Source organism: Convolutriloba macropyga, chromosome 12 (genome assembly GCF_964194025.1).
Source record: "Convolutriloba macropyga chromosome 12, txConMacr16.3, whole genome shotgun sequence".
Lineage (NCBI taxonomy): Eukaryota > Metazoa > Xenacoelomorpha > Acoela > Convolutidae > Convolutriloba > Convolutriloba macropyga.
This window is the reverse complement of record NC_134479.1, coordinates 42,760,824-42,786,414: the sequence shown is the minus strand read 5'-3', so window position 1 is coordinate 42,786,414 and position 25,591 is coordinate 42,760,824. Positions and strand designations below refer to the sequence as shown.

The 25,591-nt window shown below is 35.0% G+C and overlaps 2 protein-coding genes across 4 annotated transcripts in view; one reads left to right on the top strand and one right to left on the bottom strand.

The window, feature by feature from the left end:
- LOC142351049 (transmembrane and coiled-coil domain-containing protein 3-like) overlaps nucleotides 1-25,591 on the top strand; it is a 425,404-nt gene that overhangs the window by 201,690 nt on the left and 198,123 nt on the right. The window lies entirely within an intron of this gene.
- The window catches only part of LOC142351240 (1-phosphatidylinositol phosphodiesterase-like), a 56,480-nt gene continuing 49,956 nt past the window's right edge, over nucleotides 19,068-25,591 (bottom strand). For all 3 annotated transcript variants that reach the window (XR_012760954.1, XR_012760955.1, XR_012760957.1), the window contains one exon: nucleotides 19,068-19,518. The gene's annotated coding sequence lies outside the window, so the exon portion shown is untranslated. The remainder of the gene's footprint in view (nucleotides 19,519-25,591) is intronic.

The window sequence follows — 25,591 nt, the reverse complement described above, 5'->3', positions numbered from 1 at the left end:
CTTTAAATGGCAGAAGTTTTTTTGGCAAAACAATTCTGACGGACACAGATACCGTTTTTATTGAGTTTACGCTAGCAACTGTCCATCATAACAAACTGTAACCTACTGTGTTAAAAGAACAATTTATGCAATTTGGTCCACCTTTTTTTAAGAAAAATAGCATTGATGGAAGAAAAATACCACAACTATGAAAATAACCCCTATGAAAAATCTTTAGATCCTAGTTTTGAGTATGTATATCGCAAACCTTGTTGAACATTTGGCACCCACACATTAGTCAACAAAATCACTGTGTGATGAGCGGTTTTTGATCTTGAGAGTTTGACCATCCACTCAACCCCCATCCCAGCACGCCGCCAGCCCACCGTCCTCTTCCTGGCGGCTTTCACCCCAACACCCCACCACTCGTCTAACCTTCCGAATCCTACCCCGGCAATATCGTTTGATCGCTTGACCCCCACCACTAAGCTCACAATCCCCCCCCTTAACCTCACGTCCCCCATATCTCTAAGCCTAAGCTGTGTCATACCAAAGCTAACTGTTCAGCGGTCGTTTGAGATCAGTTCGCCCGCCTTTATTCAGCTTTCATCATTCAATCTTGTTTTGAAGTTGAGATGACTTTTTATTTTTAATTTTGCGCTCCTACTAAAAATTGGACGCTTTGTCTTGTCACAGCTTGGAAAGAAATAAAAGAAAAATAATTCCCTATTTGAAAATCTCAATTGAGAAATTAAAATGTCACGCTCTTAATTCTTCACGCTTTTAAACTTATTGAGCAAAAAAGAAGCCTAAGATGGCTTAAGCTGTACTGGACGTATCTTTTTGATACTATATCGTATGAAACAAGTTTTTTGTTTTGTCATTATGTTCCCAATAACTCTGAGTAACTAATTTGGAGAATGTTTTCTTTTCTTCAAACATAATTGCTTGCTGCACGGTAAATTAATTTTTGTTGCTTTTTTACTTAGGAAGAATTTATTCACCCAGCAGAAAGAGGGTGGAATTTACCAAAGTATACCTGCAGAAGTCTCTTTTCTCATGCAAAAACGAGGGTGGAATTTTTTCTCGAAGAAATGAACTTTTTCTAAGTACAATTTCAATATGATAGATATTATATTATATGTATATATATATATATATATATATATATATATATATATATATATATATATATATATATATATATATATCCTTTTTGTTGTTTGTTAATATTCGTCAATGTTCATATAGGTCATTTTTTTTTCATCGTGACTTAGATTTAATGCAATTGTGTTTCTTGTTGCTTCAAAAGTGAATTTTACGCTTCTTCTTTTCTTACAAGCGATTGAACATTTGATAGCAGTGAATTAGTTTCAGTTCACTCTCGGTCAAAACTTACACAAAAATACAAGACTAGGGATGAAGAAAGTCTTTCTGGACAATTCTCTAATTTGGTGGACTAGCTGAATTTTTTTAGCTTGGGATTTTGTTCACAGATGCAGTTTTATTTTAATTGGAAAACTCAAATCTTTTGCAAATTTTTGCAACCTAAGTTTTTGATTATTTGCAAATATTTATAAACTATTTATTTTTCTTTTGCAATGGTTTGCAAATTATTACCAAACTTTATCAGTATTTGTAAATTATGAGAAAGTTTTACACATGTTTTACAAATAATTTTCCTCCTGATATAATGGAATTAGATTATTGGAAGTGGGCAGTTTCTGATTTTCTGATGTTTAGTTATTGAGATCCGCTTGCAATATTCAAGGTCAAAAGTTCATTTTGAGAAATTTTCCTCCCCACAATCCTCCCTCGCCATAGTGAAAACTGAAATCCCAATTATCTGCTCCCCTCCCTCATAGCCCCCCCCCCCCACTTTCATTCCCCTTAGCAGCTATCCACCCCGATCAATACCACGTCCACCCCCTTTATATACTACCGAATCGTACCAGACACGTTTTTCAAAGGTTATTATGCCCTAGACCACCTTAATCTGTCTGTAAACCAGTGCATAAATTGAAATCTAATTGATAGTCCACGAAGTTTAAAACAGACCAGACTTTTGAATAGAAAAGCTAATTATGATAAAGTGGAGACAATTGACGTACACTGCAGATTTTATAGGAAAAAAATAACAACTGACTAAAACTTCAAGTGTAGTCAGTGCAGGTACCGTGCAGGTAGCGTGCAGGAACGCCAAAACACACCAGGACGCCAACACACACGCCAGAACAACCCAAATTCAGTTGAATTTTTAGGTAAATTTTCCTGCACGTTTTTTAGAGTGTCCAAAGATTTTGCAAGAACTTTTTGGCCGTCAACGAAGCACCCGATGTTATTTGGAGAAGACTTGCTTGAACCTCTGTTCAGAAACCGATTTTTTACCGGTTGGAAATTAAATTGAAAGAAACTGGAATTCACTTCAAGATAAGACATGAGCTTTTACAAGGGAAAATTTCAGTTCCCCTTGAAAAGATGACAGAGCATTTTTTGAGGAAAAATTTAACAGAGGTGTAAAGTTTCTGAACAGGGTTGACGAGAGTAGACACAACTCAATCAATTCTACAATAGGAGCCATAAAATTTGACTTTTCCGTTTTAACTGATTGAAATTTTTCTGAAAAAATAATTTACGAAGATTCTGTGAGTCACCGTTGATTCGTAGTAACGAAATTATTGAAAAGACCCGAGCTGAGCCGAGCTGATTAGATCAAAATATTTTTCTGTTTTCTAAATCCTATTATGATTATTAATATTGAACTAATCAGATGGTTCAATTTCCAATCCTCAAAAAACGAACCCAATTTAATCAGTTTAAAGTCTCTCGCTCTAATTCATCTAACAAATCCAAATCAACATTTTAATTTAATAAATGGCCTTTCCTGTAAATCTCTCCCCTCTACGGTGAAAAAAAGGTTTTATGCACGCGTTCTTGATAAATTATTAACTTATTGTAATTTGATTAAACAAGCTAATTAAACAAGCTCAGACGCTCACTTTACAGTTGATTCAAACAGTTGACCTTTAAATGCTCTTTTTTTGAATACACAAAATCGTTTCGTGCACATTGAATTGAACAAATTCTCTCAGTTTCCTTTACATAAAACATTTCTTGTGAAGATTAAAGCAATGAATATAGATAGCAGCTGTCAAGTTCCCAACCTGCTAACTCTTGATGAATGGAAACAGCTAAATAAAGATACTTCCTACAAACTTTATGTTGATTTGTCTAATAAATTACATCGAAAAGATTTATTTATTGAACAAGTGTTAACGGGACTCAAAACGAAAATTGATGCTCATCCCTGCCTTGGAGGAGAACAAGGCAACAACTCTGAGAAACAGTCAGCATCATCCCCCAATGGTTTTGGTTTGTTCCAGGAACAGGTCAGAGATTTCAAAAAAAATGATTTCACGACTTTGCAGGAGAATTGTGTTTTGGGTAGTAGCATAATAGCAAAGCTGTATGATGATGCAAGTATTCCACTGGACGTTGCAATTCATGCATACCGGGGTTCCACGACGCTTGAAAAATTAAAAGTTGTTGACAAGTATGAATCAAAAAAACTAAAAACCCTAATTTTGCAGGATGGGACTAATAGCGTTTCAAAATCTTCCAAAAATGGTAAAGATTTGTTTGCGGACTATCAAAAACTGGTTGATAAATGCATGGAAAAATTTACTCCCGATTCAATGGTGCTGTGTGAAATTCCTCCTTTTAGGGAGATACCTATAAACAGTGATAAAAATGAAAAAATTGCAGTCTTTAATGATTTGCTAAATAATACTTATGGGAATGTTGATAATGCAATTGTAGTGCTTAAGCTAAATGATATTATTCGAAGTGTTTCAACATACAATCCACGCATCACACATTTCAACCAATTGTACCATGACGATGTGCATTTAAATTATAAGTTGGGAATACCATTCCTGAAAAACATACTGCTGGGATACCTATTAAAAACCTCAAATGGGGTTATTGACTTTAGTAAAGTAACATCTAACGCTTCTTATAAAATGCAAAATAAATTCTCTAATTATCAGCAACGCTACTTTTCACAGCCTCCAAACAACAACCTATCATTTAATCGCTATCATCCATATTAACTGTTGTCAAACCTTGACTTTTAGATGAAATAAATGGAAACATTTTGATAGTTTGTTTGATTCATTAGGCACGAGCGGTTTGACATCAATAACTGAGTATAATGTTGAAAGCTGTAATTCTGATAAATTTTTGTTATTATTTTTTGACGAGGCAAACAGTGGTTTTAAACTTTCCCACGCCACTGAGCCTCACTTACAATTCTAAATTAAAAAAACTTGATTTGTGTTTGATAAAAGTTGACCTGCTGAAAGTTTTCGGCTTTGTATGTTTTTTCTCATCTGGGCTCTTTTTCCTTCTATATGTTCACATACTTATGTTAATTCACGGGGATGTTGAAAGAAACCCAGGGCCTTTGGAAACCTTAAATAGTATACACACAAAATGTAAAAAATGGCCCATGCAGCTGAAAATTGTGCATGCTAACTGTCAAAGTATCCAGAAAAAACAGCTACGGTTGAAGAGTTTACTCAATGACATCGGTCCAAATTGTATTTACGGTTTAACAGAAACCTGGTTGACCAGTATTGATAGTAATAGTTTTTATAACCCTAATCCCTATCAGTTTGATATCCACAGATGTGATCGACAGGATAAAAAAGGAGGAGGATTGTTATTATTAGTACCCAAATTTTGCAATTCGAAAATCAGGAAAGACCTTAACAACATGTCCAAAATTTTTGAAAGTTTATGGGTTGAATGCAAATTATCCTCTCACAAAAGTATCTTGATTAATATTTCTTACAATCCAAATAAACAATTTTGTTCACAGTTTTTGGATGAATTGGCTTTATGCATCGATAAGGCTTCCACTGAAAATAAATCAATATGCCTAATAGGAGATTACAACATTAATTACTTGAACAACAAAGAAAAACAGAAACTGGATACAATTATTCTACCTTACGACTTGCACTTGATGAATTCAAGAACTGCAACCAGGCACCAGAACGGTAGCTGCAGTTTATTAGATTATATCATAACTGATAATGGGCTGAGAGGGAAATACTATTATGTATTCGACTCTCCTATCAAAAGCGATCATCTTGCACAAATTCTATTCACTGATTTCACGCTGACTCAAAAACAAAAACCACTCAAGAAACTGATATTTGATAAGCGTAATTATGATCCCCACAAATTCAGAAATTCTTTAAATTACATTAACTGGAGCCTCATCTATGAATCTAATGATATCGAAGAAATGTTCTCACGTTTTGAAAGTCTGATTGCAAATGTAATCAGATTACATGCACCAATCAGAAAAATTTTTATACGGAACAACAAACCTAATTTTTCACTTGCAGATAAGTTTGTCTCAAACGCAACAAAATGCCTCAATAAAAAGAGGAACGAATTTCTACTATCAGAAAATTTTGATAATTTCCTAAAACTAAAAGATCTGACGAGTAAAGAGTATCTGAAAGATTATGAACGCTTCCAAACACAATTGATTGAGTCTGCTAACAGCTCCAGGAAACAATGGAATCTGATCAACGAAGTCAGAAATAAATCTAGAACAGGAACTAAAATTCTCTCTTTGAAAAACTGCTTTGAGGATGTAATAACCGACAGCAAAAAAATAGCGAATTTGCTTAACTATAAATTTAGTAAACTTGGTGAATTTCTTTTAAATAAACCAACCATTAAACAAAACTTTCAGCAGATCAACCCTAATTTGTTCTAGTTTCGTTTCTTTACCACATTTGAGTGTCGTAAAGCTCTCAACAACCTCAATAAAAACAAACCATTGGGTCCTTCAACTATTGCGGCTTGGGCATTAAAAGATGGTGCTCATATTTTAGCAGAGCCGTTATGTTTTCTCTTCAACGGATTTCTTAAACAAAACAAATTTCCTTCTCTACTGAAATTGGCAAATATTACACCTATCCACAAAAAAGGAGACACTGAAAACCCGCTGAATTATAGGCCTATTTCTATAACGCCTGCTTTGTCAAAAGTTCTTGAGATTTTAATCAAAGATCAAATAGAGGAACACCTATCAAAATACAACCTCCTATCCAAAACACAGTTTGGATTCAGGAAAAAATTTTCAACAATTGATGCTCTTGTATATCTGACAGAAACTGTAAGACAGAAACTTGATGAAAAAAAAGTGGTCACTGCGGCGTTTTTAGATTTGTCAAAAGCTTTTGATTCAATCGACCACTCAGTTTTACTAGAAAAACTTAAACACCTTGGTTTCTCTTCTTCGGCTATCCTTTTCATTAAGAGTTACCTCACTAACCGACATCAAAGAGTAGTGATACCAGAAGCTGAATCTGACTGGCTGGAGGTTAGGCAAGGAGTTCCACAAGGCACAGTTTTAGGACCACTCCTATTCAACCTATATGTAAATGATCTACCAAATTTCATCAACTGCAGTTTAATCCAATACGCTGATGATGCAGTTGTTTATACTTTCGGCAAAAAAATTACTGATTGCAAGCTGCATTTAGAGAAATCAATTTCTTCGCTTGTTGACTATTTTTCATACCATTCTTTAAAACTGAATTCAGAAAAAACTGAGTTCATTGTCTTTGGCACTTCTTCCGCAGCAGAGTCTATTAAAGTTGACAACCATATAATAAAAGAAGTTGAGAATGTGAAATATCTCGGAGTAATTTTGGACAAAAAATTGATGTACCAACAACAAGTTAAACAAATACTCAGCAAGATGGTGCAAGGAATAAAAACACTTTACGTCCTGAGAAACGTAGTACCATACCATTTGCGCAAAATCCTACTGAATTCTCTTGTTATTAGTCATCTCCAGTACTCAGCTGTTTTGCTTTCGTCAATTTCAAAAAATCTTCTGACAACCTTAGAAAAGCAACTCAATTGGGCAGTTAAAGCTTGTTATGTTCAACGATTTAACAGTTCATCACTTAGTATCAAACTAGATAACTATATACTGCCAATTAAACAACTACTTGAATACAGAACAGCAATGTATGTCAATCAACTCTTGACATTTAAGAAGCCTGCCTTCCGAAGAATAACAGGACTTAGCTTGCCAACCTATAAGTTCTACAGACATTCAAGGACGAAAACTATTTTTCTTGAAGAGAGGTCAAAAACATCATGGTTGGACAAAAGTATTATCCGAAAAGGCTTATCAATTAATAATTGTCTTGAAAAATACTTAAAAGGGAATGAATCAAACAGGCGGGTTAAAAAAGTCTTCAAGAACTACTTTTTCCAACAACTTCAGAAGGACCCAATGGGAAACATTGTCGGCAATGTTTCTTGGAAAGCTTTTAAATTTAAATAACGCTTCATTTTTTGAGTTTGTATAATTTGTTTCTTCTACCTGGAGAAGAAAATCTTTTACCTGTTATTTATTACTTATGTTATATCTTTACGCTGCCATTTGTGTTATGTTTAGGCTCCTTGACCTATTTATACTCATTTGGAAATTCAGTGTTTTTTTTTTTACGTCAAAGTAATCACCTTTTTTAAATTAGTTGACAAAACGTATTAAAATTTTCAACCCGGGGGGGCATGCAACTGTTGGCTAGTAATTTGGAAACAAATGAACAATTTCATCATATGAAAGGTCTCATTTTATCGTCTTTTCTTTCTTTTGCTGATTTTCTATTTGTTAAACATCAAAAAAATGAAAGGCAAAACGTTAGATTTCGCCCGAAATCTCGATTTTGCTTAAAAAATGAAGACGCTGAAACTTTTCAAATATAAACGATGCTAACTATGGTTTTGCTTTGGGGGTTTGCCTCTTTTCTGCCCTATAAAAACTTGAACAACAGGGTGTTTGGATCAAGGGACCACATGTAAAAATTGAGAGATGAACACCGGGTTCAGTTCGTGACTGTTCAAGTGACTGTCAAAGATAGTTCGTATTGAACAGTATCAAGTGCGAATCGAATCGAAAATTAAGGGAAAGAGTTTTAACAAAGAACGTGGAGAATAAATTTGAAAAAAAAGCTGAAAGGGTTAAGATAGATATTGTGGGATGTCAAATAGTGAGATTGAACTTAGTCAGGATTCAATGACCGCATTAAACCAAAAAATTTCATGACTTAGCTAGTTCTAAGTTTTGTATATCCAGACCAAAAACAGGACTATGTGTATGATCACAATTGAAGAGATTGAAACCTTGGAGCCAATGTTTTCAATCTGCTGCCTTCCTTGAATTTTAGTCGGTACTGTATTCTATAGGATGAAACTATCATTGTCTTCATTTGCATTCAATATTGCTATTGTATTTTGGTGTCAATTTCTGATATCGTATTTCTGTATAGGCGTAACGGTTATGTACTTATAGTGCCCCCTCCCATTGGTTAAGTGCGCAAGCAACACAAAACCGCCGGTCATTAGTCTCCAGATCTTCGAGGTTGGCATAGATCAAGAAGGATGACTCCCGCTAGGGGGCGTTGGAGGAGCCGCAATGTGGGGCCCCTCCATACGGGTTAGAGGTACTTCGGGCCATAGGGCCTCTAGTCCCTTTTTCACCAATCGGGCAGTTCTTGGTGTACGACCATCTGTGTTTGGTCGAGCAGTGGTTCTGAACACTTTTGATGAGCGTATATGTCCTGGGACATAGCGGGCACTGAAATTCCGCCTCAACTTCTTGTTGTCTTAGTGTGTTCCCACTCGATGTCCTTATAGTAACTCCATGGAGACTTCTGGCAATAATTTTGGTGAGGTTTTTTAGCTCCCCAAAATTATTGGTACAATTTTTTTAGTCTGTTGCACAAAGTTTTCACACCAGCCATCTTTTCTGTTCCCAGATTAAAATAAATCATGAAATAAGTACCTGGTTCAAAGAATATATTATCGAGATGCCGTTGTTCATTTAGATGTGAATTTGTGTGCTGTAAAAAAACTAAAGTTATGGTGCTGTCCGTGTCAAACTTTGATTGAATAGTCGAATATCCAAGCATTTTATTTGGTTAACCGGTAAAAGTTCAAAAATTACAGTTTGTACAATTTAGATTTAAGTTATGTTCAAGAGCGAGGTAGGTAGGGTATTTCGTAATGGTAAAAATGTATCTTGGGCTCCTTAAGGAACACATCTCTAAACCGAATTCTTTTGTGACTCTGATTGCAATTTTTTAGAAGTTCAGATACAACTTTGATTCAGCGCTTACATTGATTGTTAGTGTTCAGAGACTTTTACAGTTTTTTCCTCTTCATTTAATATCTAAATGAGCAAAATCAGGAATGGCAGTTACTTTTTCATTGTCTCATTCAACGAAATTGTCTGATTTGTTATTAATGGTTTTCAATGAATTTTAGTTTTTCTTTGCTGCAAACATCCCTTTCTATTTGGTTTAAATGGTGAGTTAGCATTTTGTTGTTATTGTTCGTTGCTGCGGTTTTTGTTGATCCTGGTTAGGCTCAGTGTCTCTGCATTTTTGCTTTGAGGTAAAATTTCTTCAAATGATTAATTGAATCTATTGCCAAAATGAGAAGATTCTGCTTCGAATAAACATGACTTTCTCTCTGTTTAGCCTCTTAACACCTTCCTCTATTTGTTTTTTGAATGATGAATGACCATTGTTCCGACATTATTCGCGGATATTTGAACTGTTTTATCGTCCACTATGTTGGTGTCTCTTGGTATAATCCATGGCGTTCACACCATTGCATGCGAAACCGTTTGTAAGATCTCTATTTTTATTCTCATCTAGTTTAAATTTTTTCACTCATGATGCTTCTGTAAATTCAGTAGCTACAGAAATCTCTAAATCCTGTTTAATTGTATAATTGTATTGTTTAATTTCAAATTAATACTCGGATCCTCAGTTAGATTTCGATGAGCTCTAAGTTTTACAATTTGAGACGTCAACCTTTTATTAAAAAATCAATATGTTTTTGAGAGTTTTGCATTATTTGAGTTTCGTTGGTTTCTCCTACATCATTGTTTTCAAACTTGTCTTCATTCGATGCAATGTGTCCGTTATCATTTCTCTTTTTTGCCTAATTCTAATCTCAAAACTTAAATCTTAACTGGTCTGTACCGTCTCTATATCTTTTTTACAAATTTAATTTTTAAAAAAATAAATTAAAAAACCCACTCTCTGCCGTGTGCTGCTTCACTTTCAAAATATTCTAATACTGTATCAGTGAAAAATTAGTCAAACAGTTGTTTTTGTTGTCACAGCTGCCTTTTTACTAATGAGGAAAAAAATCTCTGATGAGAACTACGACAAGGCAGCGACTTTATTAGGATCAATTTTTGTGAAAGATCCAAACAAAAGTTTACCAAGTGCTACAGAAGGAGCTCGTATAGTATTATAAGCACTAGGACTAGATGACATTACAATAAAGTTTAAGCTGAATTAAATTCATTCATTTGAGATGAGAGATTTTTTGTTAAACTAGCCTCTGGTTAGAAACTTTCTAAATCATTTCAGGTCTAAGCAAGTCGTATCAGTACTGGAATATAATATTTTACTGATGTTATTGGGGACCAAAAAGTGTTGGTAGCTGAGCATGCAAGCTTTCTTTTAACTTGTGGACACGTTTTCTCTTGTCCTATTGGTTTGAAACAGTAGTTTCGGCAGTGATGTCAATACTACCTTGGTATACTCAAGGCTGTTTGTTGTCATCAATTCATGCTGGTTTTCTTGGTTTTTGTTTTCGTTCTTCAAGTAGTAGCTATTCTAGTTTACGTAGTATTTTGTTTTCATCATATAGTGGAAATGAGAATGAATCTTTTTGTCACATTCAACCCTTGGTTTGATTATTTTTTTAGCTAGAGCATGGGTAACAAGCCGTGAAAAAACAGCAGCAGCATTTAAAAACGTTGTTTCGGTTATCGAGTGGAAATCAGGATCCAGCTTATCTGCGGCAAGAGATTTTTTTGCCACGCGAGCATTAAAATTTTGTGGAGAAAATTTGTGTATTTTTGATGATAAGATTTTGAAAACTCAAAACTGGCGTAAACTTTTTAACAAAAGGTAAAATTATTAATTAACAAAGGTTATTATTAAATAAATTATTGAATAAAGGTAAAATAACAAACTATTGCAAAGCAGCCACTGCGCCACTATTTGCTGCTAATCATACAAAGGTCCTTTATGCAAATAAATTTATATTTCTTTGTACAGTCCCTGTATGCTCTCAGAGATGTCATTTATGGTTTCTGCATTAATTCAATAAAAAATCAGAATGATCCTTGTATGGAATCATCTCAAAATGATATATAAATAAGCATTGCAGCGAGCTCGGTTTCCGTCGCTTAAATTTTAAATCTCAAACAATTTTTGAAACAAAATAAAACAACAAGGACTATAATTTTATAGAACTCAAATCAAACAACATTCGTCAGAGCCCATTTATCAAACCATTTTTTTCTACTTTCTGCTAAACTAGATGTTAAAATGAAAACAGAAGTTCCCCTCAATTATTCGCTTCTTTGGAAAAAGGCGAGGATATTGTTGAGCAGAGTGTAAGCGAAGCAGAAATGTTCGAGTTGAGAGAACAACCCAATGTAAATTGTGCATGAGATTTGCTTGACATATGTAGTTTTAAGGAAGCTCTACTTGTTCAACGTATACTTGGTTAGAGAAATGAAGCCTTGACGAACAAGAAGGAACATAAAATGGGTTATAAGAGATGTCCAATTTTGAAAGCTTAAGACAAGATGGTCCAGGGTTGAGATGTCAGCGCCGTTTCATCGCATTGTTTGATAAGAAGTGTAAGAGTGCTAAAATGAGCTGAAAAACGCTGATTTTTCAAATTTTTCAGCACAAAAATCTTACATAATTTTGTCGAAATGTGCTAAAACTTTTCAAGAAATATTTTCAAATTTCGGCACATTTCTTGAATTTACTCACTGGATTTAAATGATTTTTAACACCGATTCCTCAATTTCGAACCATTTAAGTTCCTCCTATTCTGAAGATTTAATTTTTCCTAAAAAAGCGCTGAGAAAAGTTGTGATGCGATAAAAATATCTAAGAAATCCTGCTGAATTTTTGAATTTTTAGCGCATTTCTTACATAATTTCAGCGCACTTCTTCTTGAACTGTCTATTAATATAAAATCAAAATAAATAGGAAGATTTTTAGGAATCAATGGCGCAGTGGATTGAGTGAAGGCTACGGCGTTGGAAAGCGCGGTTCGCGTCTCAGTCAGAGCTTTTCTTGAAAACTCAGAGGTTTTCAGTGCGTTTCTTTTAATGTTTCAGCGCATTTCTGCACATTTCAGTGCATTTTAATGAAAGGTTTCTGCGTTGAAATTTTTGAAAACGAAGCACGTTCCTTACATAAATTTTCTCGACCCGTGGTGTACTGCGTAGCACAGTAGGCTTTTCAATAGGACGAGCTGTATCGAATCCAGTACTGGTCCAGTTTCACAGCAATTCCAGGGAAAAGTGACTTTTGGTCTGACAGTTCCAAACTAGAGTAACCTCAGACTAGATTTTTTAATTATGCTTGAACGCTACAGCGGAGATGCAGACCCTGCGACCCCCCCCCCCCCCCCCCAGCCCAGAATCTGCCCGTGCGCTCCAGAATCTCAACCTGGGCCTGATACTGCTAATTGAAAACATTTATGAAAGATCGCGACTTCTATTCTTTTTAATGCGATGTTGTTTATAATGACTACTAGCAATTATAACGATAGTTTATAGCTTGGTTGAGATTGGATGCCTCTGCGTCGAGATGGTTGAGCTCTGTTTGCATCCAAATATATTGATTGTCAATCTTTTTCTTGAGTTCTTTTGAAGATGTGCCAAATCTTCTGTCAACCTCTTCTTCCTCGCAACTGGCTGGTTGAACAGTGATCAGTGACATGAAGGCAACGATTGACAGGACGAACAGGAAAAACTGTTTGCATGCCTGAAATGTACAATTTAGTATGTTGAAAAACTTCGAGAGGGCTCAACAACGACATCAATAGCTCTGCTCAATTTTTGCCTAGTTTGTGCAGTTGCTAGATGAGCCATCAGTTCATTTTTTTAGTACCTGGGTCGAATGTCCTCCCTAAATTCCTCCCATTTCGTTGTGTGTGTGTGTGTGTGTGTTTGTGTGTGTGTGTGTGTGTGTGTGTGTGTTGTGTGTGTGTGTGTGTGTGTGTGTGTGTGTGTGTGTGTGTGTGTGTGTGTGTGTGTGTGTGTGTGTGTGTGTGTGTGTGTGTATGTGTGCGTGTGTTGGGGGGGGGGGGGGGGTTATTCGATAGGTTTAACTCTGATGCTCTTTTTGATGCTCAGCACACACACCCCGAGAAGAACAAAACTACAACATAACTAGTTAACGATGCAGTGAATATATTTTTGCTAAAAAAATAATTCTACTAGGCGAAGCGAAGCTGACTCTTACGCAAAGACAAATAACTTATGAGACGATTGCATGAAGACTGCAGTTTTGCCTAAAAGGAGACTCTATCAACGTGCAAAAATTTTGCGTGTTGTGTAATGTTGTGTAATTGCATGATGTAAGATTAAGCGCCATATTACAAACTGCTGACAAAATAACAGCTCTTGCTTGACAGCTAGAAGAGATTCAGTATTGAACCCCGTTTGAACTGTTTTGTCTAATGTCAATACGTTTCTTGCAATGTTTTGTAATTGTAAGTCATCGTCATGCTTAAATAGTGCATTTGCCAAAATTTTAAGATTTCGTTCGATTTTTTGGCATTTTTTCTTGATTTTCCTCTGTAAATTATGGGAAAAAAACCAAAGATTCACATTCTGTTATCAGAAAAAAAGTATCTATGAGACATGCTGCAAATAATGAGGTAGCACGATGGCTCCTAGGATACACTGACTGATAAAGTACCGGGCCGACGATATACAATTGGAGTGCTGTGTTTCAGTACTGATGTGCTATGGAACTAGGGTCCTGGAATCTTACGAGCAGTTCATAGACATGGCAAACATAGAAACAGATACATACTGCGTACATTTCTGTTGAAAACCGTGAGCGATTTTTTCCAGTTTTTTCTTCTAAATTGCTTTAATTTTTGAATTATATTCTGTAGGCTCTGTATTCTTTCATAAGCCAGCGCAGTGTTAAATAATTCACAGGGCTCTATTCTCTGTCATCTCTAATTCCAATATATTTTATGCTGTTGTAATACTTAATGAACTACTTAATGTAATTCTAAATAATTCTTCCTATGTCTTGTTTGAACGTTGAAGTTGGTGGTCGAAACGAAATGAAAATAGAAACAAAATCAAATTTCAAACATTTAGTTTTTGAACAGAAAAATTTATCTGCACTTATCCGTATCTACACTTTAAGCTGTTTCTCACAGGAATGATTCCACTGCCATTGCAACACAACATTGCAACTTACCATATATGGAATTTTTTGAACAGCCGAGCAGTTTTAAATAAAATAAATAAACTTGATAAGAATTGCTGAGACAATTATTCCAACAGAAGTATAGTTGTGTTTATCAAAATTTAAATTAGGGCAATCCTGATGAGAAAAAGTTGAGATAGACCAATCTGAATATAGCAGTACATTTGTAGTTCCTTTTACAGATGTTGACTTTGAATAACCAGACAGTAACTGCAGAATTGGATCTGAGGGCAACACTTAATTCGATGAAACGCCCTCTTGGATGTTTTCATTAGCACTGCCCCAAGAACCGTATGATTCTGTGCTATTGCCAGACCACCGGTAGATAAAGTTAGATGTGAGTTTTTTTCACTTGATGTTTCGCCTAATTGATTTCCGCTATTATTGCCTAAAAGTATCTAGTAATTCTATATTTACTTATGATACCAATTTATTGAAAAAATATACGCCTAAAATTTTCAAACTTTTGTATTTGAAAATAGCAATCTAAATATAGAGAAATAATAAATTTATAGAGAAATGTTAAAGTTATAGAGAAATATTGAAGTTTTGTCTTGCAAAATCAACTCCTTGACAATAAGAAGAGAACTCAGAATTCTGGAATTGAAACGAACAGAAACGAAGATAATCTTCAGTTTTAAATACAAAATCTCACTGATTCGGATAGTTTCAAAAATTTGGAAAGTTTAAAGATGAGATATAATTTTCCCATGTGGAATTTGAACATCATAAGAGCAAAATTTTGGCTCAAAAACATAATACTGCGTTCATACGAAAAGTTGAATCTGATAACAAATTATATAGACGAATCAACGATTATGTTACAAAGTTTTTTATCTGGGAGACACTGATTCAAGTATCATTTTTTTCTGAACTGAAATTCAATTATTGACCACTGATGGAATTATAAAAAACACTCCATTTTTATCAGTGTCCCCGACCTAGTTTTATGCGATCGTTTTATGACGGTGCGGTACGGACTTTCCAAATGCTATGGCCACAATAGGTATCAAAGTTTATTTAAACAAGAAGGCTTGGTAATGCGTGTTTGCACGTAATGTTCCGAACCCGTTCATCCACATTTTTGGCTTAATTGTCTACCAAATGAGGAAGAGAATTTATTCAAAATAAAAATTGGTACATGAAAAAAAAATTTGCTTTCAACTCAAATCACTTGCTAAAAATAATGCCCCAATAGAGTGCCGATGAGATCTGCCTGCCAGTAAAAACACAACGAGACAAGACAAACAACAAACAATATTTACTTCCAAAACTCGATTACTGTTTCTTGAAAAAAAAATCAATAACAAAGTCAGAACTGCATCAAAAAAACCTACACTAAACACAAATGTATGTACTTCATTACAAACAATATGAGACCAATGCTTTACTAGACTCGGTAACAAGTAGACAAAACAGACAAAACGGCAAAGTTAGAATAAATACTCTTCCGTTTTTTTAAAAAAAAATTTCAAATATTGAAAACAATTAGATAACAGCTGAAATCTTTATAGTGGTTTATGTTCATTCATACGTCCATATGAACACATTGCATTGCGACCTTTCCTTATCCAGAAAAAGTTTTAGGTCTACAAAAACAAACGACAACTATAGACCAAAAACAAAAATTCAATTAAGATTAGCTACAAAAATGTGTGGAAGCCCCTAAAACCGAAATTTATTCCGTAAAAATTTAAAAATTATTATCAATTGAGCCCTTTTTAAGCACCAATAAGATGATATGTGGCCTATGGATATGGAGACTAGGTAACAAGACGACAAAAAGAGACCAAAAACGATCAAGTTAAAAAATACATTTGTGTTTTTCGGAAACAATTAACTTCAAAGTCATAAAAACAATAGCTGTTAATTGAAAAATTTAATTAGCTTCAATTACTTCTTCAAAAAGTCATTACAATTGGTCACTATTGAAAAAATAACCTGCGTCTTCAATAAAAAACGAAAAAGAAAGACAAAATCATAAATTAAGTTGTATTTTTTGCAAAAAACCGTTGTTGAGGCCGCTAAAAAAAATGCGATGCACTGAAAACATTAGATTTGTTAAATTCTGTTTTTTTCCGCGCCAGTAATCTGATATCTGACCTGTATTTTTTGAGACTACGTAACAGGAAGGCAAAAAATAGAAGAATGAAGCGTAATGTTAAAAAGTACGTCTACTCCTCTTAGAAAATATTCAATTTCAAGGCCACGAAAAGCCATAGCTATCAACTGAAATCCGTACCAGGCTTCATTTTAGTCTAAGAAAAGCCACTAAGATCTGTTTTATCTAGAATTTCTAATACAACTACAAGAAGAACGACAAATAGAAGCATTCAAAAAAAGAAAAAATCCCTCGATTTCTTCCAGAAGACTGAGTCGAAGCCGTTAAGACCATGACTAGAAAGTGACACTATCAATTATGCCGTCTTTCGTTACGCCGATAATGTGACCTGGAATGTCAAAACTGTGACAAGACAAGAAGAAGAATCCCAAAAGTTGAATTTGTTGCAGAAACCTGTAGTATCAAAGAAGTATAACATTTTCTTAGAACGTAAAAACCACAATCAATGCTAGTTTTTGATCCATTGTATTTTCATGCTGATTTGATTTTATAATTTGCCAAAAAAAAAGAAAAAAATAGGCGGAATTCATTATTCCAATGTTTATCTTGATAACAATTAATTTCTATAAAAATCACCACAAGGTTTCGACTTAACTAACTTAATGGGTTTCGTAGAAACTATGTAGTAAGTCTCTTGAACTTGTTCTAGTAAGGTTTTGATTTGAAAAGGAATGTTCTGTAATTAACTTAAGGAAAGCAAATAAAGCAAAAGAAACTTTTAGAAAACACAGCGACTGACTACAGTCAGATTTATTTTTGGACTGTAGAAAACAACGGATGGACCAAAGTAGACTTCATATTGATGTTTGGCCATGATGAACAACTAAATAATCCCGATTATTAAGGACAAGGATATTTCGACAAAAAATATCAATATCAAAAATAAATGATGAATATTTGACAGTTATCGAATTAAATTAGCAAAAAACAGACAATTTTAATTCAAGAACACTCTCAAACTCAAAAAAAGCGCAAAAAACTAGCCATTTTTGGATTTCAGAAGGTTGTGTCAGCAGTTTTTTGGTGTGTTAATCCAGGAAATTTATGCAATATTGAATAAAGAAATTCATTTCATGTCAGTTTTGATTAAAAAAATGTTGAATTTAGAAAAATTATAGCAAACATTTTAGCCAAAAATTGGGACAAACTATAAATTAACCATCCTCTATCTTCAAAACTAAGACCAACAACTGAGTTGTTAAAAATTTTAGTATTTTTTTAGCAGAAGTTAAATGGAATTACGGAAAATGTGAACCATAACAACGAAAATCAGTCAAATGTGCACAAACTTTTAATTCCAAAAAACGAAAATTAATTTTTTGTTTCTTTTTTTACTATGGACGGGCTTTTGAATGAAACTAATCACAACCCTTTACAAATAGATCGAGGGGCCAAAATTGCCTGAACAAAAAAAACGATTTCAGTTTATAGTTCCTCACCCACTAAAGTGGGTCGAAACAATTACCCAAAAAAGTCCCCAACTAGCGCTAATTTTCTGCTAAGATGTGCAATTAATATGTTAAACTCCAGTATGTTTTTCTGTTTAGTTGAAATCTTACTGGTGGTATTTATAATTTTATGAATTAATTGCAGTTTTTCGAGCTCAAAAAATTTCTTCGACAGTTTTTTGTTACAGTATGAAAGATTTTCATTTGTACAATTTTAGTAGAGTTTCTTATTAGAAACCACCAGTATGCCATGCAATTATCTTTTATCCAAATGGAGATACTTTTTGAAGAAAGATTTTTGTTGATCTTCAGCTGTTGCTGCACTTCTACCTATTGCGTTGTCAATCTGAGATGCAACAATATGCCGATTTTATAAGAAACAAAGTTTTTTGCATTCTCCTTGATTTTTGTTATGGACTAAAATAACGTTTTGCATATGTTGGAAAACTGAGGCCACTTTCTGCTTTTAATGTTAATACAAAAACCAATTAAGGCAAAAGATTAAATCTTTAAAATCTTGTAATGCAATAAAAAAAACAATTTGAAGAGCTTTTTTCAATTTTGGCTCTTTTTCCAATTGAAAATTTTTCAAATATGTAACATTTTCCGATTGGAAAAACATTTGGTTTCTCTTAAAGTATCGTTTTCCTTAATATTAGGACCCATTGTAAACGTTTGGATAATTATTTTTGTTAAACTTTTAGATTGTTTTTGGTTTTGCTTGTTTTCATTTACCTTTCTGTTGGAAACAAGTCAGTAATCGCGAAGTTGAACGGCCAAAAACTTTTTGAGAGTGTAGCCGATTTTTTCTGACCAAAAATTTGGAGTTAAGCGGCGAAAAAAAACATAAACCAGCTAGTAGGTGCTGAAACATAAAAATAGTTGTAACAAAATTCGTGTAACAACTTTCAGTAATCCAGAAACGATAACAACAAATTTTGATTCAAAAACAAAAACCAAAATGTAGATGGCGATTTCAATATTAATTATATATTGATATCAAATGTTTATTATATATTGATATATTATGTATTGACATTCCATCAACGTCGACTACAATTGAACCCCACGGTGATAAATTTGAATTAATGCGTTTAAATTTAAGTATGTTAAATTTAAAAAAATTCAAAACAGAAGCTGCAAAAATAAATTTTCAATTTCATCAAATGTAATTGCAGAAAATAGAATCATGAAAAGAAATATAGATTAAATATCCGAGCAACAAGATTCCATATACAGCCGAAGAGCAAGATGACCCCTAATGTGAACCGAAAGAAAGTTAATGACTCAGTTTAACAATTGTCGATTTTTAAGTTTTTTTGGTTTAGTTATATCAATCTTCCTGTTGGTCATAAGTGAGACCCTTGCATGAATACTTTTCAATGTCTCCTTTTATCGATTTCAAATATCTGTCAATGGTATCAAACTTTCCTTTCATGTATTTTTTCTGTTTGTTCATCTTTGAGATAATGGAGTTTGATGACCTCTCCGTCTCAAATTTTTGATCGCAAAGCGCTGGATTGACTAAAACTTCTGCCATAACTGCAACAATGAACAGAGCAACGTAGAACTTCTTCATCGCCTGAAAATAAAATATTATTTCCATACTGTTAAAAAATGTCATATGTCGTGCAACAATCAAGTCAGAAGTAAAACTTGAAAAAACATTGACTTTTGTCCTTATCGCAACCAAAACGAGTTGGTTGTTCCCGCAACTTAAAACTGATATAAAAACTTACCAAACTAAACTGTCTAGAACAATGTAATTGAACCTTATCTACATTCTCTTACATTTTATGGTTTACCCCTCGTTCAAAGAACAAAACCTTCTTTCCCCAAAACAATTTTGAGGACAAAAGTCTCCCCTGTTACTGGCAAAAGTCTCTTAGGACACAAAAGAGACACAGTAAAGACACAGAAGAGACACAGTAAAGACACCGAAAAGACACAGAAAAGACACCGAAAAGACACAGAAAAGTCACAGAAAAGAAAAGACAAGCAATTTTTTCAGCGACGAAGCCAAGATTGGGTTACAGACGTTACCCAGCAGACGATTTTTTTTGGAAATTGGGTTTCAGACGTCACCCCGACGAGAGGATCTGTTTTTTTTACTGGTTTTAGACGTCACCAGCAGATGTCCGCCCGAGGTCTCAGACGTTACCTCTGATGTCCTGTTCCCCGGTTAGAGCCATCCAAAATCTCTACTTTTTTTTCGACAAAAAGCCTTCAAAAAATTGATTTTTGTCCCAAAAAAAAACTTTTTGTTACTATAACACCTCGATTGATAAACCTTGACTAGTAATATTATTTTCAAAGCGAGTAAAGGCAATTTTCTAACTTTGAAAGAAAATTATGCGAAAAAAACGCACAAAATTTAGAGAAATGTTCCTTAAATCAGAAAAATCGAAAAACATAAGTTAGTTTTCTGACTATATATCCATTTGAATTGCGGAAAAAACTATTAAACCACCCTTCGGAATTGGCTTTCGATCAAACAAAAAGCCACTTTTATCGATATGTCATAACAGCATTATATAAAGTAGAAATGTCAGAAAAAATTTTTTGAATTCAGAAAATTCAAAGAACACAATTTAGTTTTCTGACTACATATCCGTTTGAATTGCGGAAAAAACTATTAAACCACTCTTTTCAATTGGTTTGTAATCAAGCAGAAAGCTATTTGCATCGATATATCCAATCAGTATTATACAAATGAGAAATGTCAGAAAAAATTTTTTGAATTCAGAAAATTCAAAAAACACAATTTAGTTTTCTGACTACATATTCATTTGAATTGCGGAAAAAACTATTAAACCACCCTTCGGAATTGGCTTTCGATCAAACAAAAAGCCACTTTTATCGATATATCATAACAGCATTATATAAAGTAGAAATGTCAGAAAAAATTTTTTGAATTCAGAAAATTCAAAAAACACAATTTAGTTTTCTGACTACATATCCGTTTGAATTGCGGAAAAAACTATTAAACCACTCTTTTGAATTGGTTTGTAATCAAGCAGAAAGCTATTTGCATCGATATATCCAATCAGTATTATACAAATGAGAAATGTCCGAAAAAATTTTTTGAATTCAGAAAATTCAAAAAGCACAATTTAGCTTTCTGACTACATATCCGTTTCAGTTGCGGAATAAACCCTTAAACTACTCTCCTGAATTAGTTTGTAATCAAACAGAAAGCCATTTTCATCGATTTATCCAATCAGTATCATATAAATGAGAAATGTCAGAAAAAATTTTTTGAAATCAGAAAATTCAAAAAACACAAGCTAATTTTCTGACTACATATTCATTTGAATTGCCGAATAAACCACTAAACAAACCCCTACAACAAGTCATTGTCATTCGGTTTGATGGTTTCACCTGTATATGGAAGTAAATAGAAAGTCATTAGGCGCCACAGCAAATATCAAAACTTTCATTTGACGAAAATAACTAGCTTTTTAATTTTTTTTGGAAAAAACTTCCAAAACTTGATTTTTTGCAGAAGTCCTCGGTCTCAGACGTTGCCGTCTGCGAAGTCCCTTTATCCCTATTGGTTTCAGACGTTACCATCAGCAGAAGAGGAGTTTTCGAAGAAAATTGGTTCCAGTAGTCACCAGAAAATTTGATGTCTCTTTTTTTTTTCTACTTTCAATATTTTTGAAAAGCAGATCTCAGACGTTATCTGTGGGAGAAAGTTTTGAGAGTTTAATAGAGTCAATGCAATCTATAAATAACGAAAACAGAGTGGAAAACAGCAGACAAAGTCACACAGTTTTAAAGATAACGAAAAAGCTTTTGCAAAACCCGAAAAAGACAATACACCAAAGAGTTCTAAAGATTTCCACAATATGATTCGTCTCTGCAAATTTCTAGCATTCAGTAGCCCTCCTGTAGCCCTTGTTGCCTAAACGCATCGCATTTTTACTAATTTCTTATCTTTAGCCGTCACAACAACAATAAACTCCTAGAAAAAGAACAGGTTTCAAAGTTATAAATTCGCAAAAACTGTGAGAGGTATTTATTAATCATAGTGTTTGGTTAGGGTTAGGGAGTTAAGACAAATTTTCTTGGGTAGTTTCATAAGCTTTCTGGTTGGTAATCTATTCCTATTTGAGGGAAACAGACGAGTGTTTTGAAGTTTTCAAGAAAAAGGAGTTTAATGTAACAATTATTTGAGTTCTGGTCTAATATTGGTTCAACTGCATAATTGTAGCAAAGCACAAGTTTCCTGTCAACTACAGTAGCCAGACACACTAGTTAAAACAGTTAAAGCCAGCTATTTAACCAAAACTTGTGTTAATTCAACAAAAAACAAGCAATTATTTAAGTCTGTTGAACGAAAGTCGATTAAAGCGCGCGAACGTTCGGAAAAGCTTTTAAGTTTTTTTAGCGCAAAAGGCAAGATTTAGCACACAAAACACATTCTAGGACATCACTTTTTGAGAAAATTTGCGTCGCCGGTCTTTTGAACAAGAAAAAACTAGGATCATTAGCATTCAAACCTTAGACAACTTTTTTTTTTTACATCAAAAATTTGCGTCGCTCCGGTTCTAAGCCGTTTTTCACCTTCAGTAACGAGCTTCTTCACCTACATCATCAACAATCGGCTACAACAAAGCAGCAGCCACCAATATGTCAAAGCAGAACAGCGGTGAATGTCAGTTTGCCATCAATATGTTCAAAGCGACAGAAATGTCAATGAAGAAACTGCTCGATCTCCTTGAGAAAACTGTGGAGCAGAAAAAGAGTTTCCGGTCATTGTCTTTGATGATCAACAAAATCAAAGGCCAGGAAACAGAGCTCAAGAAACTCTCAGAGGAAGTGATGAGACAGCAGCCACATCAGAGCACTGCATCATCAATATTGAATAGGCAAACGACACTAATAACTCGCCTCAATGAACTGGAACTGCAAGTTGATCTGTTGGACGACGATGGCCAGCTCAGTCAGTCTTCTAGTCGCATTAGAGATGATGTCAGCATGATCTCCAGCAGAAGAAACCTGTCTCGGCAATCAACACCTGCGCCCAGTGACGACAAGGAACGAATCCAGCATCAGCGCGACATAGAAGGAAAGCAGACCAGCAGTAACATCTTCAATCAGCCGCCTCCATTACCACCACGGCCAAGACAACCATCACTGTTTCTGCAAACATCTAATGAACCAGGACTTCAAATTCAACATGTGCTTGAAGCCCATCAAAGAAATCCTAAAAAGGAAGTTCATGAAAGTCTTCTAAAATCCAAAACTAAACTTGGAAACGAATTAAACGTTCCGAATCCTTTTCCCTGCTTTGACAAAGATATCAGCCAAAAATTCACATCTCCAACAAGATCAGGGAAACTTGAAATTGCCTCCAACCTGGTAAATAGAGATGTCTGCGATATTGAAACAGCTCAAATCAACTTGAGTGACAACTTTGACACGTCGCAGAACCTTTTGCCTCCAATCCAAAATTTGAACCTTTCAGGTAATCACTCACTTTCAAACCCCTTCATTTTGGCAGATCCAACTATTCAATTACAAGCAGATGGTCTTTTTGCCCAAAACTCGGCATTGGAGAAAACCCTTAATTTAAAGTTGCCAAAGCGAAGAAACAATCAGGATTCATATGCCAACAGAAATCCTCAATATCATAATTTTCCCAATCTACAACAGAATGTTGGACCTTCTGAGGTTCAAATAGGAACAAATGGATACCTCGATAGTCAAGTGTTGAACTGTGATCTGCAAAAACTCCCCTGCTTACCCACAGTGGCAAACAGAACCTCACATCTTCCAAGTACAACTGATAAAATAGTGGCAGAAAACAATTGCCTACAATCCAATCAATATATTAATCCTATAACTGGGGTACATTCCGCAAGTGTTCCTCCAATTACCGTACAACTGATGGAACAACAGCATCAAAATACCGTCTTAAATCCTGCAGCTCCTAATTTTCTGCCAAACCAGGTAGCTCCACAATCAAACGGAATTGCGGCTCCTCTGCAATTTCCACAACCTGTTAACAGTCAACACGGTCTTACCAGCACTTTCCCAGTTAACCAAAATGTGACACAACCCAGTCAGTTGTGTAACAACCAGTTTGTTCCTGACTCTCAAGTTCCATCGAACTGTCAAGCTCCATTAACTTCCACGATCCATGCCCCAATGTGCATTAATCAACACTCAAATCCTGCTGGACAAAATCAGTTGAGCCAGCCTTTAATTAACCAGAGTTTACTGCCCACTGTCAATCAACACATAAGCTCAGCATACTCGAACCCTAATGTAACACAGGAAAAAGGAAATGTTGATTTCAAGCATTCAATCAAATTGCCACCTTTGAAACTTCAGAATTTCAATGGTGATCCTATCCACTTTCACGAGTGGATCAATAATTTCAACACGATGATTCACAACAACCCTTCCATTACAGACACTCATCGTATAACTTACTTACAGAATTCTGTGAGTGGGAAAGCAAAAGACTTGATTCATGCTTACTCCTGCGATCCATCCTATTATCAGACAGCACTGAATGAACTAATCCGACATTTCGGTGATCGTACTATAGTTGTTAATGCGTTCATTAACCAGCTTGAAAACTGGCAAATGAACTTCCAAAACAAGCAAAGCTTCATTGCCTTTTCCTCATTTTTGAAAAGACTTGTGCAAGCCTTCCAATACCTTGGCTTTACAGCAGACCTCCAGTCTACAACACTCATTAAGAAAGCCAAAGAGAAAACGCCACATCATTTGGTTCTGAAATGGACAGAACATTGTCTCACCGAGCTCAACTCAGACCCAACTCTTGTGGATTTTCAACAGTGGTTGGGGCTCCAAGCTCAAATCTACGACAAAGTGAGTCGAGAAAGCAATCAAAGAACCATCAGTTCTCAAGCCTCAAAATTTGTCAACTCGAACAACCCGCAAACCAAGCAATACAATGGCAATCTCTCAGTGTCAGTCAACAACGCATCAGCGGAAAACAGTAGAAAACAGTGGAACTTTGGGCCTCAGCAAAAGCAACCGTCAATATCACAAAACGTTCCGAACAAAACCTTTAACACAAAACGATCTTGTGAGAAGTGCAAACAAGAACACAGCATTGCCACATGCCCTGAGTATCAATTGTGCTCACCAAGTGATCGATACAACCTTGTCAGCCAAAATAATTTGTGTACAAACTGCTTGAGCAACAAACACCACAAACAATCGTGCCCATCGCAAAAACGATGTCAGGTTTGCAGTGGATTCCACCACACAACCCTTCATGATCCCGCCAAGCAAATCAAACGCCCTACAGCAGCTTTTTCTACTGAAGTTTTTTCTGGTAACAATCCAACAGCTTCGTCTAGTAGCAAAGCTTCAAGTCAAACTCCAAATACATCTTCTCAACAGAAAAGTCAAACAAACAAAGCCCCCAACAGCCGTTATGGCCAAACTTTCAACAACCAAAGCCAGCAAAACGTGCAACGACGTAATTTAAACGGCAATGCAATTAACCAATCGTTCAGCATTAACCAATGCTCAGAAACACCGAAGAATTGGTATGAGCAATTGCAGCTTATTCCAGTTTCATTCCTCAAGGGGAATAAAGCCTTCGATACCTACGCCCTCATAGACCCCGGTAGCCAATTCAGTTTTGTATTGGACGCCATAGCTGA